We start from the raw sequence: 14920 nt of genomic DNA, 5'->3' as shown, positions 1-14920 counted from the left end.
TACCGTGTGTGGCGCAGTTAGGGGGGCATTATGCCGTGTGTGGCGCAGTTAGGGGGGCATTATGCCGTGTGTGGCGCAGTTAGGGGGGCATTATACCGTGTGTGGCGCAGTTAGGGGGGCATTATACCGTGTGTGGCGCAGTTAGGGGGGCATTATACCGTGTGTGGCGCAGTTAGGGGGGCATTATACCGTGTGTGGCGCAGTTAGGGGGGCATTATACCGTGTGGCGCGCAGTTAGGGGGGCATTATACCGTGTGTGGCGCAGTTAGGGGGGCATTATACCGTGTGTGGCGCAGTTGGGGGGGCATTATACCGTGTGTGGCGCAGTTGGGGGGGCATTATACCGTGTGTGGCGCAGTTGGGGGGGCATTATACCGTGTGTGGCGCAGTTGGGGGGGCATTATACCGTGTGTGGCGCAGTTGGGGGGGCATTATACCGTGTGTGGCGCAGTTAGGGGGGCATTATACCGTGTGTGGCGCAGTTGGGGGGGCATTATACCGTGTGTGGCGCAGTTAGGGGGGCATTATACCGTGTGTGGCGCAGTTAGGGGGGCATTATACCGTGTGTGGCGCAGTTAGGGGGGCATTATACCGTGTGTGGCGCAGTTAGGGGGGCATTATACCGTGTGTGGCGCAGTTAGGGGGGCATTATACCGTGTGTGGCGCAGTTAGGGGGGCATTATACCGTGTGTGGCGCAGTTAGGGGGGCATTATACCGTGTGTGGCGCAGTTAGGGGGGCATTATACCGTGTGTGGCGCAGTTGGGGGGGCATTATACCGTGTGTGTGGCGCAGTTGGGGGGGCATTATACCGTGTGTGGCGCAGTTAGGGGGGCATTATACAGTGTGTGGCGCAGTTAGGGGGGCATTATACCGTGTGTGGCGCAGTTGGGGGGGCATTATACCGTGTGTGGCGCAGTTGGGGGGGCATTATACCGTGTGTGGCGCAGTTGGGGGGGCATTATACCGTGTGTGGCGCAGTTGGGGGGGGCATTATACCGTGTGTGGCGCAGTTAGGGGGGCATTATACCGTGTGTGGCGCAGTTAGGGGGGCATTATACCGTGTGTGGCGCAGTTAGGGGGGCATTATACCGTGTGTGGCGCCGTTAGGGGGGCATTATACCGTGTGTGGCGCAGTTAGGGGGGCATTATACCGTGTGTGGCGCAGTTAGGGGGGCATTATACCGTGTGTGGTGCAGTTAGGGGGGCATTATACCGTGTGTGGCGCAGTTGGGGGGGCATTATACCGTGTGTGTGGCGCAGTTGGGGGGGCATTATACCGTGTGTGGCGCAGTTAGGGGGGCATTATACCGTGTGTGGCGCAGTTAGGGGGCATTATACCGTGTGTGGTGCAGTTAGGGGGGCATTATACCGTGTGTGGTGCAGTTAGGGGGGCATTATACCGTGTGTGGCGCAGTTATGGGGGCATTATACCGTGTGTGGTGCAGTTATGGGGGCATTATACCGTGTGTGGTGCAGTTATGGGGGCATTATACTGTGTGGGGCAGTGTCAGGGGGTATATTATATACAGTAGTATACAGCAGGCTCAGGTGATAAATATTAATTCAATGGTGTAGCATGAAAATAGGGGGTGTGGTATGCAAAAGGGGTGTGGCCTAAATAATCAATCGATCGTGATTTAGGTCAATTGCCCAGCCCTACTCTGTAGAAAATAAAAAAGGTTGAGAAGCCTGGTCTATGGACAGATCAGGTCCATGAGGACTCGATTCCACACCATCCCAGGTCTAAAACTATTTCTTCCTACCAAAAACGATATTTCTCAGATACAATTTCTTTTCTCCAGCTAGACGACATCTCATGCCGACAAACATAAACCTTTCCTTTAACTGTTCAGCGCAGGCGTCTAATCCAGACAAAAGATATCAATAATCCTCTCTAGGCTATTAAAGGGTTTTTCCAGTCATGAGAAACCATTGGCCAATCTTCAGGATAGGTCATCAATAACTGATCGGTAGGGGTCTGACTCCCGGCACCCCCGCCAATCAGCTCTTTTGAAGGATCCGTAGCGCTCATTTCTTATCTTCTCGTACTGCGACTCGCCAGCACACTTGTAGCGGCGGTTTCGCAGCCTTCTCTTCAGCCAAGTAAATGGGAGAAGGCTCCAATACGGTGAACCGCCGTTACGGGTGCGTCGGCGATTCACAGCAATGAGCGGGAAGCAGCCCCTTCAAAACAGCTGATTGGCAGGGGAGCCGGTAGTGGGACCTCCACCGATCAGAAGTTCTCAGGATAGGCCATGAATTTCTTATGACTGGAAAACCCCTAAAACTCATTCCCACTACAACCATAGCGTCCAAATCTGAAGTGATGGACGGCAAACTTCATCTATTTCTAACCACCCATTACATTATATAAGTAACACACAAAAACATAACGTACCTCTTCTACAAAAGACGAGTGCTCCTGGATCCTGATCAGATACGAACGCAGAAGATTCAGATGAAATGAGAGGCTTGTTAGAAAAAAAAAAAAAAATCAGATTGCGGTCATTTCAGTCCGTTTCCAAGAATGGGTCCAATAATGCGATTCCTGTAAGAAAAGAAACAATAAGTTGTAAAACGGTACGACACGGATCACGCCACAAACCGCAGAGGACGATACAGAATACTCCAGACTGATACATTGTAGCAAATTACCAGAGATTTGTGCAGCTGCTGCTGAGGTGTTTAGCTCACAGCGCATGCGTTTGTGCTGCCATTCCTCACCGTTTTCAAGATCTCTGCTTACGGTCAGTGAATGAGAACACTTCTTTACATTCAAAGGCTGCAAACCTGTACGTTGCTCCAGCTGAAAAGTGGAGACATTGTATCCAGTCTAGACAAACGCTCAGATTTTATTTTATTACACAATGTGCTACAATTTCTTAAAATATCATCACTATATATTATTAAACTAAAATCAGAAAACCCCCTATACATTTTCCAGGAAGTGTATTCTGAAACGCAACGTGTACAAATCCACCCATCGCCCTTAGGCCCTGTTCACACGGAGTTTATTGCAGGCAGAGAATTCTGCCTCAAAATTCCATCCGGAATACAGTCTTCCACTCGTGGGAAAAAAAAAACTCCTCCGCCTCCCATTGAAATCAATGGGAGGCATTTTCGGACTTTTTTTGGCACATTTCCGACGCGGTTTCCGCGTCAAAAAACTGAACAGGGCCTTAGACTGTAATAAGCTATTACATCTCGGTCCACAGGAGCACGCTCCTTCGGACTCCCCGCACTGAGCAGCTGTCACCGCACAGAGCAGCTTGTGATCACACGTGGAGACGCCCGTCCTACTAGAAACACAGCCGCTGAGATTGAACCCGGACGCCAGTGGTCCGGACCAGTAGCATTGCCAGGCGACTGCCACATTCAATTGTATCTGCATCCTCAAGACACAAATAAAATTGAACACTGTGGAAGATCAGGGAGCGGTCAGCTCCCTGCTCCGCCATTCACTAGGCTACAGACATGTAGAAGGCGCTGGGACGGGACCCCTGTGCAGGCCGGTGAGATGATGGCACTGCATCGTGCCAGCCTACACAAGGATCCCGTCTGTGCGTCTCATAGGCTGCAGGCCTAACGTGGCTGTGGAACTCCGTTCATCGTAGGAACGGGGCTGGTTAAGTATAAGTTCTTACATTGGTTTAAGAGGCACTATCTAAAAGGCATTGTGTGGCATTGAAGGAAAAAAGTTAGAGGTCCAGTACACGATAGGATATGAAAAATACAAAACTGTTTAAGTCAAAATTTAAAAAAAAAATAAAATACCGGGAGAGAATGCCTACGCGTTTCGAACTTTTCAGTTCTTAATAATAGCTACTCCCTGATGTATAGAGTCTGCTTTTATGGATCAATGTGTGGCACTATCTACAGGGGGAACTGTGTGTGGCACTATCTACAGGGGGAACCGTGTGTGGCACCATCTACAGGGGGAACTGTGTGTGGCACTATCTACAAAAGGCATTGTGGCAGATAAGCCTTGGATTTCTGCCGCAGATCCACAAGTCGGAATGGTCCATGGCAAATCCAACCCGTATGAATATAGCCTCACTGTTGGTGCTTAGCTCGGACCTTCACCTGATGGCAGACCCAGGTAAATTAACCTTCACTAAAAAGTTGAATACCACTGCTCAGGTTTTGTCTCCAATACGACCAATGCTCCTCCACAACTACTCAGCTCTTCAGGCTTCTCAATGACTCCTTCATTTCGGTCTTCGTGTCCATCCATCTTGTTGCTGCTCATGGTCTTTTTCCCTTCTGGTCTATTCAGAATTGTTCTGGGACCCCCAGCGATCAGCTGTAATCTGTGGGGAAACCTGGCAGTAAGTGTTCAGTTTCCCTGCAGCACCACCACAGGTGAAACTAAGCATTACACATTGTCCATTCATATCAACGTGTTGTCACTCTAGACAATCCAAGCAGCCGCATAAATCTCTTTCCGGTACTGGACTCCAGGATGATCACGCTTACATAGCTGAATCAGAATGCTTCCATTCACTTACAGCAAGGAATTGAAACAATCGCTTTATTATAGGTCTCCTATAAGTAATGGGTCTTATTGAATTCCTCCACTGTGATGCATCCCCGTCTAGGATCCATGGTTCAGATGCCGTCTGCACATTAAAGCTGAAGAAATTCTAATCCTTGTTCAAAAAGCAAAATAAAAAATAATTCAAAGCAGTTTTCCTCTGGTACAACCACATGAGAGCGGACGAGGTCGCGCTGCAGACAGGAGCACCCGAGACCTCAGCTTGCTGCCAGTTTAACGGTCCTTTAATGGATTTCACAAGGAGCTGGATTTCCAGAAACTCGGCTGAATATAATGTCACTTCCCTTCATGCACCGCACGCAGGACGCTCGGCTTCACCTCCACACAGAGAGATCAGCTTCTCCTTCGATCAGATGCTCGGCCAAGACAGCAAAATTCACTTAAGATGTGAAAAAAGAAAAATCCAGATTTGTCTGCAAGAAACACGCCGATACCAAAGAAAACATCTGCAAATAATCAGGTACAAGGCCCGGCCGCATGCTCAGATGTTACAGAAAGGTACTCCGTACATATGATCTATAAGCGAGGGTCCTGGTACAGTGAACTGGAGTCCCCCTTTAAAACAGCCCACTGACATTGACCTTAGAGGAATCAAGTTTAGCGCAAATTGAAGGGTAGCTGCAGGAATACCACCCACGTTAGGGCCACGCCGCCCGTCATACTACCCCAGCACATAGCGACAATATATCACATAGGTGACTATTTAGGCGAGGGCTCCACGGTAACGGTCGCTGTAAAATGACGGGTTACCGGCCGGATTTCTTGCAATCAATGTAATTCGCCCATAAGGGAAACATCAAGGTCACATAACGTAATCCGCAAGGATACCGCAAGCAAAAGTCCCCATATCGCCCTTGCCTTATAGGAAGGTTACGGTAATAATATTAGCATTATGCGGTTGCCGTCAGTTCTATCTGTCTACAGTCAGTTTCTTTGACCTTGGAAGAACACTCAATAGACGCAATGACGACAACAATGGCAGCCGGATGTGGTGACTGACAGCGGCGGACAAGGAGTCGAACCTTTCCAAATCCTTCAATGGTTTAACATCCCCTAATTATCTAGAACGTGCATGAATAGAATGCAAGAGCCACAGTAAAGACTGGCACCGGGGCAAAACAGTGGGAACGAGGTCATTTTCCATAATGCAGATTTATTGAGGCTTTCTACATCTATAAGCAATGTCACAGCAGGCAGCTACTGGTGTAGGAGACTATGTAGGGCAGGGGTCCGCAACCTATAGCACTCCAGCTGCTGTAAAACTACAACTCCCAGCATGCCCTTACAGGCAAAGGCTTTATTCCAACTGCGAAGTGTAATTTTACAAATGCTGGGGTGCCGACTCCTGATGTAGGGTGTATATTTCCAGGAGGAGCCCTTTAGAAATCTAGGACTTTATTCACACGCGGTTCCCGCGTCAAAAAACTGAACTGACCCTAATGGGATTACAATTAAAGTAGTTCATTTTAGGCTCTGTTCACAAGTGATGGATTTGCCACAAGCAAATCCGATACTACAGGATGCGCGGGGCGAACACTCAGATTTCTGCGGCGGATGTGCAATTTGATGTGCCGCGGGTCCGCGCAAGGATTATCCTCATTCAATAGGGGTTAATCCGCATGTTTTTTTTCATGTGAAACTCCGCTGGAATCAGTAGGATTTCTTTCCGCTACACATGAACGGGATTCCTAAACACCCATTTGCATGAATTGAATGCGGATGGTCCTCAGATTTGTCCTCTACGGAAACCCTGAACGTGTGAACGGGGCCTTACAGATCATTTACGCAGGACGCTTAGTGAAGACGTCGTTCTTGGCGGCTGGAGGAGTCTATTACGCCGCCGTGCAGGAAACATTCATTTTCTGTAGGACTTTCTGATGTAAAACGAGTTAATGCCAAGTGTATGACCTTTAAATATTCTTCTAATGCTTCCCTGACATTTAAGGGAATTTACAGTCATAGGGACAAGCAAGAGGATCACAACCCAAAAATCTACAAGTCAGGGAGATGTATTACTTATCAGATCATCTGTAAATATCTTGTTCTGCTTCTACTCCAGTCACACCCAAAAGCTGCAATCAAAAGTTCTGCTGGCTGCCACATGGATTCTTTCAAACAAACTCCCCCGCCATCTCAGACGAGCTGCCCGAGTGCACTGCCCCGGGATGATGCCAACCCTCCTGTTGTACCATTTTGTTAATGCCGTACCGTATTTTCATTTTGTGAAGAGACTAAACTGCATTATTTATATATAAAAAAAAAAAAAAAAGTTCAGACGTGTAAAGTTGACACGTGCCAATTATACCTTCAGGTCCTTAACCAGAGCTTCTGACTGCAGCTTTAAGTGTGACTAGAGTGTAAGACAGTTTCCCAACCTTTTCAGACTGGAGGCACACCTGGAAAAAAAAAAAAAATCCTCAGGGCGCCCCTACCAAAAATCGTTTCTAGAAAGACAGAAAAGGACCAAACCCATGCCCTGCACTCGTATGTTCACACGCCATTTTTTTGTAAGGCAGAAAAAATTTGCCTCAAAATGTTCAGGCAGATTTTGAATTGACAGAGTAGTTTGACTTTATTTTTTTAAGCCATTGGAGCTAATGCAAAAGATGCACCAAACGAGCGCCGCAGGTATCTTCTGCCCCCTTGTAGGTGGTGCCACACCAGCCCCGTTGTAGGTAGCACCCCCTACCTCTGTAGATGGCACCCCCCATCCCACCCTTCCTATACATGGCGCCACTGTAGCTCCCTGAAGGAGCGGAATCCCCCGGTGGCCGGGGATTCTGCTCCTGGATGGAGCGCTGAATGGCTGTCCATTTATGGACAGTGACATCAGGGGCAACCCCTGAAGCGGAATCCCCGTCCACAGCATTGCCGACGCTGTGACAGGGTTATCTACTCCAGGAGAAGCCCCGGACATCTCTGTCCATTTATAGATAGTGATGTCAGGGTCTTCTCCTGGAGCGGAGTCACCGGCCACGCTGTGAACGGGGACACCGCTTCAGGAGAAGACCCTGATGTCACTAAATGGACAGAGACCTCAAGCGCTCCGTTAAGAAGCGGAATCCCCGGCCACATGGGGATTCTGCTTCTTCAGGGAAGATACGGTGGCGCTATGTATAGGAAGGGGGGGATAGGGGAATGCCATCTACAGAGGTCGGGGGTGCCATCTACAAGTTGGCTGCAAAAAATCTCCTCACATGCACTTCGGGCTGCGAGGAGGAGGAGGAGAAAAAGCACGGCCAAAGTGGTTCAGAGGAGTGTCGCGGCACCCCTGGAGGTTTCTCACAGCACCCTGGTGGGGAACCACTGGTGTAAGAGATGACGTATGGATAGACAGATAAAAGTACAGTAACATTTCTTTACAGGGGTTTAGTTATAATGTTATTATAGTAACACAAATTATGTGGCGGTGATAGAAATACCCGAACAATACAGGGCGATATTAAGAATTTTACACCCAAGTCACAAAAATCGACTGTTGCATAGGCATAATACTGGCATTGGGTGGGGTCTCATGACCGTGGTGACAGCTCTAGCGCTATACGTGGAGACTATGTTGTTGGTTATGTCCATATGTATACATGTATATACACTTTCTCCTCTAGTACAGACTAGGTATACGGTGTAGAGGGGAATAAGAACGTATAATGGAGATGTATACAGGACCCTGGACGTAGCCACGACAAGAAGAATAAGACCTCCATTCTTTACACTGCAGGCTGCATCCAGAGAACAAAGTAGGGTTGCACAATGCATTGAAATATGGATACCATTTCGATGCCGTGCACCCTGAAATGGTTCAATACCGTTAATTCATGTATTGATGCTAAGCTGTGTTTCCGCACAGATTAGTATTGAAACACATGAATTTAGTCAGAGCGGGGCCGCGTAATACAGCCAGTGCCCCGCTCCTGACAACCAGTGTGCGCGCGGGGTCTTCATGAGGTGATGTGGCCGATGCTGCACTAATGAGCGCCGCCACTGAAGACAGAGAACATGGCGGGTGCACTGCAAAACACCCGCATGTTCTGTCTTCAGTACCGGAACGTTCAAGGGGAAAATGAGAAGGAGGAACCCTGTGACACGATCAAGGGACATACCATATATGGGCAGACAATCCAGGTTCCATTGAGGGACCCCAGGTCTGTCTGACCATATTTCCTGTTAACACATAGATAACAACTAAGTATATAGATATATGCCAGTACATTAAAGGAGATTATATATATATAGTGTAATGTTAAACATTAATAGCAATTAACCCCATCGTGTTCTTCACACATTAACCATTGTTGTCCATTATGACTGAGGAGCACGATGGGGTTAATTACTATTAATGTGAGGCACACGGAGGTGAAAATTCATCACACCTCGTGCCTCACATCAAAAAATGGAAGTTTTTTTTTTAAATTATTGTTGGCAAAGTATCGTTCTGGTATCGGGAATCACGACAGCACAATACAAATAAGGTTTATATTACAAAGTGACTTAATATTTCGTGACTTCATACCGGGTAATGCAGGTCACTGCTGCATGTATTGTACCGGCTCAGCACCTGCAAAACTTCTCCCTGATGACAAGCAAATACATGAAATAAAACCGGAGGCCGGCCGGCAATGCACCGCTCTCGCACAATGTCCAGCACGCAAAGGAGCATTTTCCTGGATACCGGCCCGGAGACTGGACGCCGGCTATAGTACTACAAAGCCCAGCATGTTAGGCCCCCTGCACGCGCTGCAAAAACAACCCCATTCACAGATATGTAGTGAATTTTCAGTCGCAGAAATTTTTGCACTAAAATCCTCCGCATGTGCAGGAGGCCTAAGAGCGGTTCTTAGACTCCAGGAAAGCTGAGCGGTAGCCGATGTAAGGGGAGAATATTGTCCGTCTCAGGGTATGTTCACACGGCAGCCTCCATTATGCCTGAAATTACGGAGCTGTTTTCAGGAGAAAACAGCTCCGTAATTTCAGCCGTAACGGCATGTGCAGGCGCTTTTCGCTGCGTCCATTACGTACGTAATTGGAGCTGCTTTTCCATCGAGTCAATGGGAATTACGTCTGAAGAAGTGACAGGCACTTCTTTGACGCGGGCGTCTTTTTTACGCGCCGCCTTTTGACAGCGGGGCGTAAAAAAAATGACCGTGTGCACAGAACATCGTAAGACCCATTCTAATGAATGGGCAGATGTTTGCCAACGCTATCGAGGCGCATTTTCGGACGTAATTCGGGGATTAAAACGCACGAATTACGTCCGTAAATAGGCCGTGTGAACATACCCTCAGGGTAAATGCACACGCAGTGTCTTCAGACATTTTTCAGGCAGTAAACATCACGAAAAACGGGTGAAAAAATTAAATCGGAAGCAGAACGCCTAAAAACATCTGGCCATTGATTTCAATGGGAAAAACGGCGTTCTGTTCCGGCGGCCCGTTTTTTTGAGAGGCAATTTTTCACAACAGCCACGTAAAAAACGGCCGCAAAAAAGAAGTGCATGTCACTTCTTCAGCCGTATTCCCATAGAAAAACAGCTCCAAAAACGGCTGTAAAAAACGTTGCGAAAAACGCAAGTGGCTTAAAAAAAAAGTCAAAATCAGGAGCTGCTTTTCCTTGAAATTTTCAGACGGTTTTAGTTCTTTTGTGCGCTCATCGCGTTCCTCTATAAATAGAGGAATAGAAATCCCGAAACGGCAAATAGATGCAGACAACAAAACCGGATAGAATGGATCTATACGTGTTACGTACGCCAGCCACACAGGCCGACCCTGGCGCTCAGCCTACGTTCCGGAGATGGGATTAATCTCCAATTTGTCCACACAAAAGCAGCCAAAAATGGAAGAAATCCAGGACAATGGAGAATTAGACCAAGTGCCCGAATAATTCAGGGTGGTCCCACGAATACTGTAAGTACAACGTCCAACGTAACGTCTCACCATCCTAATGTACTCTAATCTAACATTTCTTTAATCCGGAATACAAAAATTACCCAACGACCAAAAGACAATAGGAACAATAAGGGCTCGTCCACACGGAACAAAATCGCAGATGGAAAATACACAGCAGAATTCAGTAGCAGCAAAGTGGATGAGAATAAAACAAACTGCGTAAAATGTCCGTCCTGAAATTCACCGGCGGTGATTTTGTCGTTACTCAGGATGTCAATCCCCGCTGCGGACAGTGGACAGAATTGCTGCTTTTTTCAGAGGAGATTTCACCATCTCACAGACTTCAAGCAAACGCAGCAAAATACGCACCATGTTCTGCAGTAAAAGACACAGGAAATTGGGCGGTTTTTACACAGTGAACATTTTTGCACCAATTCCGTTGTGTGGACAAGCCCTAAAGAATACAATTACTTTAAAAAGAGTTTCCATCTAGAATTAATATACCTATAAAGTGGAGTCACTGTGTTACATTACATGACTGATCCGGAGTTATATCCTGTATTATACTCCAGAGCTGCACTCACTATTCTGCTGGTGGAGTCACTGTGTACATACATTACTTATCCTGTACTGACCCTGAGTTATATCCTGTATTATACTCCAGAGCTGCACTCACTACTCTGCTGGTGGAGTCACTGTGTACATACATTACTTATCCTGTACTGATCCTGAGATACATCCTGAATTAGGGTATGTTCACACGGCGGGGGTCCGTAACGGCTGAAATTACGGGGATGTTTCAGCCTGAAAACATCCCCGTAATTTCAGCCGTACCGGCATGTGCAGGCGCTTGAACGCCGCGTCCATTACGGACGTAATTGGCGCTGCTATTCATTGGAGTCAATGAATAGCGGCTCCAATTACGGCCAAAGAAGTGACAGGTCACTTCTTCTACGCGGGCGTCTATTTACGCGCCGTCATTTGACAGCGGCACGTAAATATATGCCTCGTGTGAACAGAAACGTCTGCCCATTGCTTTCAATGGGCAGATGTTTGTCAGCGCTATTGAGGCGCTATTTTCAGACGTAATTCGGGGCAAAAACGCCCGAATTACGTCCGTAAATAGGCCGTGTGAACATACCCTTACACTCCAGAGTTGCACCCAAATCCTCCTTGCTCACTAAAGGGTTAAAGCAGTGGGCCACAGATTATTATTAACTCATACACAGCTGGCAGGAATAAAACGCCATCAATGCTGATGAGTCAACCTTAATGAATATTTCAGTGTCTTGTCTGTCAGATATGGATTTTTCCCCACTACTGTCTCCACCCTTATACCGACTATAGAATGTAAAATAAATTAATTATATATATTTTTTTTTGTCTATAGACCGTCTAAGAAAGTTAAAGGAGTGTTCTCATCCCAAGAATTGATTGTATGGTCACGGTATAGGGCCTATAGGTTTCATAGGTGGGGGACCCACATATGGGATTACTATAGGTAGAAAAACTTGGGTCAAGTGACCCCCGATTCGAATGGGATATAGCTACGCCTAAGATCGACAATACCCCTTAACCCTTTTGCTGCGTCACATTTTCCAATATAGCAGAGGTGCAATACCATACACGACCAGCGGACAAGTGTGGCGCTGTTTTGCTTTTGGAAGAAAGCCGCCATGATTTCCTAACCCTGGACAACCACTACTCTAGAGGGAGCTCCAGGTCGTCTTTGCCATTGTGTTACTCCATTACACGGACCTAGCCGTAGGAGTAACCCTACACGCATCCAGAGTACTATAGATTGGGTCATACACAATAACCCGAGCGAAGTCAACGGCTTGAAGTGAAGCGATCGGATCCACGGTCATGATTACCGACTGCCTACAAAATGATGGCCTCAACCGACACCTACACAACGCGTACACAATATCGGCACATCACTGCCTGCTGTTCCGGATTTCCGTGTTACGTTACTCATCAATCCGTCGTTACGATGCAGCAAATCAACCATTGAAAACGCAAAGCTCCGGAACAAAAAGCGCTCAATGAAAAATAATTGCAATTACTGAAACGTTCAGACAAGAGAGCCGAAACACTGATTGCAGCAGAAGAAGAAGCAGCGCCGAGACCCTGGTAAGAGGACAATGAATGGACAATCCGATATCAGAACATGGGCAGAAGGTCGAACGACAGCTGTGAAGCACAACGAGACAATGAGGCATCCTGCGGCATGTGAATCCAGCTGTACCTGCAATCCTGTCTCACGTATCTCCATAGGAAGCCGGCAAGCCCTCCTCCTCCTCCGCCAGCCAAGGAGACGGCGGTCTAATCACCTGCGCCGCAGCCTTTATATCGCGTAGACCCAGAACACTGGAGTATAGAAAATGGAAGACAATACAAGTAACGGAAGAGGGGGGAGGATTATCTGCAATAAGAGTCTATAGGTTTATTGTAGGAAGGGTATTCTGGATCTTCCTATTATGTGGATGTATACCTAGATGCAATAAAGATCTGCTCGCTATGGGGGACCTGGTCTCTGCATTCAAAAGGGGGACCACTAGAACTAGGACTGCCCGCAACGAGCTAGTTATTAGGACCAGAATCTGAATACAGACTACCCCCGTTAGGGACATCTTAGTTTCCGACATGCCCATCTGGCATCTGAAAATAGCTTTTCACATGTGCTCCTTGCCCCCATTCATCACACTTGTCAGAAAACAATTGTCTGCAGCTCCGATTCCTAAAACCGGCCACCGGATTGACTGACAATATAAAAGGTGTATGGAGCCAAACTGGCCCATAATATAAGGGTGCCCATCAATGTTAATTGGTGCGGGTCCATCCTCCAGGACCCCCCCTTTTCCGGCCAATCAGTACAGCGAAGAGGACGCAGCACTAATGTGAGAGCCGCATACTCTTCTTTGTTTACATAGACCCAGCGGTGCGTCCATATGAGCGGGACGAGCTGCAGTACCAGGCCGAGCCACTTGTTCCAATGAGATGCTGCTCTTCTTATGTAAATGAGCACCACGGCCCCTACATTGTGCTGAACATGGGGGGGGGGATCCCGGAGGCTAGACCCCCAATGATAACCTAAGGAGAGTCCATCAATAAAGTTCCGGAGAACCCCTTTAAATAATGTCGGTCTTGATGAGGAGTTCACTTTAACCCGTTAATGACCAGGTCCATTTTTGCCTCACAGCCTTGTGGCAGCCATAACTTTTTATTTTTTTCATAGACGTGGCTGTGTGAGGTTTTGTTTTACGAAGGGGAAATTATTTTTAATTGCGCAGTTTGAGGGACAAATCAAACGATTGTGTTATTTTTGCAGCGTGAATATATAAAAAAAAAAAAAGCTAATTCAGTCATGATTATTTTTTTATTCTTTTTTAACCGTAACTAATTCTGTAGGTTATTACGCTCGTGTAGACACCGAATATGTGTAGGTTTTTTGTTTTTAGGTAATGTATGGACAATAAAATATATTTTATACTAAATAGTGACTTGTGGACATTTCTTTATTATTTTTTTGTTACTTTTTCTCTTTTCTTTTATACTTTAGGCCCTGTTTACACAGGTTTTTTTTTTGTTTTTTTTTTTTACACGTTTGACGTGGAAACCGTGTAAAAAAAAACGGCCAAAAACGCCTCCCATTGCGGGAAAAAGAAGCGGCATGCCCTATCTTCGGGCGTATACGTCTCTGACCTCCCATTGACATCAATGGGATGCAGCTAAAGCGTTTTTCACTGCGTTTTTGCCCACGGCGCTTAATGGCCGCAGGTGAAAAACTACGCAAACAGCGTGCAGGCAGAGCAAAATCTGTCTCTGGAATTCCATCTGGAATTTTGAGTCAGTAGAGTAAATATACGGAAAAGAAACAGTCATTCAGTTCCGGGATTTCACCACGAGTGACCCCGGCCTACAGAAGCACTCGGGAACGGGAGGTTTCGCGTTGACACGAAATGATCCATTTCTATGCAGCACTTGTGAAGAACGGTCGTATTGCTACAACTGTGTAGTAGAAGAGTAACCGGATCTTGTGCGATTCACCAATTTCTAAATACTAATTATATAAATCAAGAAGTTCAGAGGATTCTGTATTCAGACAAATAAGCCCTCAGCTTAAAGGGGATGTCTTAAAGGGTCATACGGCGACTTAAAGGGGATGTCTGGTGTAAAATGTAAAAGACCTACTTTCATATACCCTATTAGGTAGTGATACCCTAATCGGAGTTAATGACAGGGGTCCTCTGCTCAGGGTCCTCATCTCTTGGTCAGAGTGGAGAGCGGTTACATAGAGCGCCTCTGGAGGACCTGTCCTGTATTACACAGACAAAACATTGATATGAATGGACACTGTAATACTTTATTTCTCGTGTGGTGGCGCTGCAGGGAAACTAAACACTTGCTGCCAGGATTCCTCACAGATTACAGCTGATCACCGATTCCCAGAAGTGGACATATGCCATCACAATTTGGCA

The 14920-nt window shown here is 46.9% G+C and overlaps 1 protein-coding gene across 2 annotated transcripts in view; it reads right to left on the bottom strand.

Annotated features, from left to right (window-relative positions):
* FAM168A (family with sequence similarity 168 member A) overlaps positions 1 to 14920 on the bottom strand; it is a 93912-nt gene that overhangs the window by 67641 nt on the left and 11351 nt on the right. For both annotated transcript variants that reach the window (XM_075851323.1, XM_075851324.1), the window contains exon 2: positions 2401 to 2550. The gene's annotated coding sequence lies outside the window, so the exon portion shown is untranslated. The remainder of the gene's footprint in view (positions 1 to 2400; positions 2551 to 14920) is intronic.

Source organism: Rhinoderma darwinii, chromosome 2 (assembly GCF_050947455.1).
Source record: "Rhinoderma darwinii isolate aRhiDar2 chromosome 2, aRhiDar2.hap1, whole genome shotgun sequence".
NCBI lineage: Eukaryota > Metazoa > Chordata > Amphibia > Anura > Rhinodermatidae > Rhinoderma > Rhinoderma darwinii.
The sequence above is the reverse complement of the archived record's forward strand: the minus strand, read 5'-3'. Positions and strand labels throughout refer to the sequence as shown.